Below are 4896 nucleotides of genomic sequence, written 5' to 3'. Positions count from 1 at the left end.
GCGAACCATTTCAACTCCCCCTCCCATTCCTCAGACGACATGTCCATCCTGGGCCTCCTGCAGTGCCACAACGATGCCACCCGAAGGTTGCAGGAACAGCAACTCATATTCCGCTTGGGAACCCTGCAGCCTAATGGTATCAATGTGGACTTCATAAGCTTCAAAATCTCCCCTCCCCCTACTGCATCCCAAAACCAGTCCAGCTCATCCCTGCCTCCCTAACCTGTTCTTCCTCCCACCTATCCCCTCCTCCCACCTCAAGCCGCACCTCCACCTCCTACCTACTAACCTCATCCCGCCCCCTTGACCTGTCCGTCCTCCCTGGACTGACCTATCCCCTCCCTAACTCCCCACCTACACTCAGCTTTACTGGCTCCAACCCCGCCTCTTTGACCTGTCTGTCTCCTCTCCACCTATCTTCTCCTCTATCCATCTTCTATCCGCCTCCCCCTCTCTCCCTATTTATTTCAGAACCCCCTTCCCCTCCCCCATTTCTGATGAAGGGTCGAGGCCCGAAACGTCAGCCTTTCTGCTCCTCTCATGCTGCTTGGCCTGCTGTGTTTATCCAGCTCTGCACCTTGTTACACCATTTGTCACACTCCTTTTACAGATTATACGGCGAGGTCCTCCTCTTTGGGTATTTCAGTTTTAGTACCCAGAGGGGATCAACCTCCACTTTATAACATTGATGAGACTGGGAGAATTTTTATTGTCCAATAAAATATTCTTACAATATTTTTAGAATAAAAAATTCCTTTCTAATTGATTCCAGCCACTAATGTCTCTTGTCTGTTCATTATTTGCAATTCGGTCTTTCAGTTTTCCAAAAGTAACTTGCTAAATTCCTTGAAATAATTGAGATGTAAAATGTTTTAATCAAGAAAGTGCTGTTGGTCTAACAGGTTTCCTTTAATTTTAAATTTTCTTTTTTAAACTTGTTCCCATAGAAACTATGTCTGTGTATGTGTGATTGTTTGTTGGTGAGTTCATTCGGTATTTTTGCATCTCTTGTCCTTGACCAGGACTTCATGTTCTTTGCTGGTTGCCTCCACAAACCTGAATGCCCTGGTCGACCCATTGTCTCCGCCTGCTCCTGCCCCACTGAACTTATCTCCAACTATCTGGACTCCATTTTCTCCCCCTTGGTCCAGGAACTCCCTACCTACGTCCGTGACACCACCCACGCCCTCTACCTCCTCCAGAACTTCCAATTCCCCGGTCCCCAACACCTCATCTTTACCATGGACGTCCAGTCCCTATACACCTGTATTCCCCATACAGATGGCCTGAAGGCCCTCCGCTTCTTCCTGTCCCGCAGGCCTGACCATCTCCCTCCACTGACACCCTCAACCGCTTAGCCGAACTCGTCCTCACCCTCAACAACTTCTCTTTCAATTCCTCCCACTTCCTACAGACAAAGAGGGTGACCATGGGTACCCGCATGGGCCCAAGCTATGCCTGCCTCATTGTAGGTTACGTGGAACAATCCCTCTTCCGTACCTACACTGGCCCTAAACCCAACCTCTTACTCCGTTACATTGATGACTGTATCGGCGCCGCCTCTTGCTCCCATGAGGAGCTTGAACAGTTCATCCACTTCACCCACACCTTCCACCCCAACCTTAGCTTCACCTGGATCATGTCTAATACCTCTGTCTCCTTCCTGGACCTCTCTGTCTCCATCTCCGGCAATCACCTAGAAACCGATATCCATTTCAAGCCCACCAACTCCCACAGCTACCTAGAATACACCTCCTCCCACCCACCTTCCTGCAAAAATGCTATCCCCTATTCCCAATTCCTTCGCCTCCGCCACATCTGCTCCCAGGATGAGGAATTCCACTCCCGTACATCTCAGATGTCCTTGTTTTTCAAGGACTGCAACGTCCCCCCCCTCAGTGGTCAAGAACGCCTTCGACCGTGTCTCCCGCATTTCCCGCAACTCATCCCTCACACCCGTCCCCGCAATAACAACCAAAACAGAATCCCCCTCGTCCTCACATACCACCCCACCAACCTCCGGATCCAACGCATCATCCTCCGACACTTCCGCCATCTGCAATCCGACCCCACCAACAAAGACATTTTTCCCTCCCCACCCTTATCTGCTTTCAGGAGGGACCACTCTCTCCGTGACTCCCTTGTCCACTCCACACTCCCCTCCAGCCCCACCTCACTGGGCACTTTTCCCTGCAACCGCAGGAAGTGCTACACCTGCCCCCATACCTCCTCCCTCACCCCCATCCCAGGCCCCAAGAAGACTTTCCACATCAAGCAGATGTTCACCTGCACATCTGCTAATGTGGTATACTGCATCCGCTGTTCCTGTTGTGGCCGCCTCTACATCAGGAAAACCAAGCGGAGGCTTGGGGACCGCTTTGCAGAACACCTACGCTGGGTTCACACTAAACAACTGCACCTCCCAGTCGCGAACCATTTCAACTCCCCCTCCCATTCCTCAGACGACGTGTCCATCCTGGGCCTCCTGCAGTTCCACAACGATGCCACCCAAAGGTTGCAGGAACAGCAACTCATATTCCGCTTGGGAACCCTGCAGCCTAATGGTATCAATGTGGACTTCACAAGCTTCAAAATCTCCCCTCCCCCTACCGCATCCCAAAACCAGCCCAACTTGTCCCCGCCTTCCTAACCTGTCCTTCCTCCCACCTGTCCCCTCCTCCCACCTCGAGCCCCACCCCCATCTCCTACCTACTAACCTCATCCCGCCCCCTTGACCTGTCCGTTCTCCCTGGACTGACCTATCCCCTCCACACCTCCCCACCTACACTCACCTTTACTGGCTCCATCCCCGCCTCTTCGACCTGTCTGTTTCCTCTCCACCTATCTTCTCCTCTATCCATCTTCTATCCGCCTCCCCCTCTTTCCCTATTTATTTCAGAACCCCCTTCCCCTCCCCCATTTCTGAAGAAGGGTCTAGGCTCGAAACGTCAGCCTTTCTGCTCCTCTGATGCTGTTTGGCCTGCTGTGTTCATCCAGCTCTACACCTTGTTATCTCATTATCAAAGAAAACATAAACATGCTTTGTGACTCATTTGCACTCCAAAAGGCACATTACCTTACATGATCTTTTCCTAAATAAACTGTATTTTAAACTTTGCCTGCTGACTTCTCTCCTGAAAACATCTTTTATCTTTTCTTCAGCCATTTGCCCACTCTGAGTGGCTTTGGTTCCGTACCTGGGCAGCTTTGGCTGACCTGTCTGCAAGTGTTCTGCCTCCTCACCCGGCACCTCCTTCAGGATATTTGGATCTTGCCCACATTAATCCAGAACAGCTCTCTGCTCTTTCCATGGGTGAACTCACCTGAATGTGGTGCCAGTCCAGAGAATGGCGCATGACATCCTGCTGATTACACCAGAAACTCTTGTGATTCAACTTGACAAACCAGCAGGACATTTGGGTCCAAGATGTGATCATTTACTTGAGTGAACACAAAGAATGTCAGCCTTAACTGCCTGAATAAGGCTAAACTCTGAGGAAAAAAAAAACACCAGTTCTAATCTCCTTTACACCTTAAGTCAAGTAATCAATTTCTAATCTAATCAATTTACAGCCTTGTGTCAACCAGTTTTTATTTCTTTCCCACAGTACATCCATCAGGTATTGTTGATATTCGCTGTTTTTACCAAAGGCCTTCTTATTTTTGTTGATTTTGTGGCCTGGTTGTCTTCATCCTTCGAGATAGTAGGAACTGCAACTGCTGGAGAATCCGAGACAACAAGGTGCAGAGCTGGATGAACACAGCAGGCCAAGCAACATCATAGGAACAGAAAGGCTGATGTTTCGGGCCTAGACCCTTCATATCTGCACCTTGTTGTCTTCATCCTTATCCTGTTTTCATACATATATGATTCTTCAGTTCTGTCCACATTTAATTTTTAACTAAAATTGCTTCTAACTAAAACTGCGTAATCCTTCTTCAAGCCATTCAATTGACAAGAGGTGGAAGAACAGATTCACCACTCCCCAGCACCTTTTCTTCATTTTCTCTTTCATACCTGTCTGCACATCCCTGCTGGCCAAGGGTTGCTGAACATTTTGCAGAGGTGCTGAGTGACAACATAGAACATAGAACATTACAGCGCAGTACAGGCCCTTCGGCCCTCGATGTTGCACCGACCTGTGAAACCAATCTGAAGCCCATCTAACCTAAACTATTCCATTATCATCCCTATGTTTATCCAATGATCATTTAAATGCCCTTAAAGTTGGCGAGTCTACTACTGTTGCAGGCAGGGCATTTCACGCCCTTAATACTCTCTGAGTAAAGAACCTACCTCTGACATCTGTCCTATATCTATCACCCCTCAATTTAAAGCTATGTCCCCTCGTGCTCGCCATCACCATCCGAGGAAAAAGGCTCCCACTGTCCACCCTATCTAATCCTCTGATCATCTTGTATGTCTCTATTAAGTCACCTCTTAACCTTTTTCTCTCTAATGAAAAGTTGAGGTTTTCCTCAATCCTATTTCCAGAGCTGGCTGAGTATGCAGGCCATTGGTCAAGACCAACAGGCACTCAAACAGCTGCCATGTCTGATATCGCATGAAGGTCATGGGGTCATTGCAGCATAGAAGGAGGCCATGCAGCAGTTGGCCAATCTAACCAATAGTATGGACATCAGTGAGAAGGCCGGAGATAACTGGGGTCCCCATGCTAGAGTCAAGTTCTTAAAGCATCTCACCAAGGCTACCTCTGAAAATGCTGTCAGAATCTCACACATTCTCTATTGCTGCCCAGATACACCCTCTTTATCAACAGCCTATCAAGATGAGTGGCTACGTCATGCTGAATAGAGATTGAAGGCTTCTTGAACACTCTCACGGGATCTCTCCACTGCTGTATCTTTCTCCACCATCTCCTGCTGCTTACTTTT

The sequence above is a fragment of the Rhincodon typus genome, chromosome 27 (assembly GCF_021869965.1).
Source record: "Rhincodon typus isolate 14 chromosome 27, sRhiTyp1.1, whole genome shotgun sequence".
NCBI lineage: Eukaryota > Metazoa > Chordata > Chondrichthyes > Orectolobiformes > Rhincodontidae > Rhincodon > Rhincodon typus.
The sequence above is the reverse complement of the archived record's forward strand: the minus strand, read 5'-3'. Positions refer to the sequence as shown.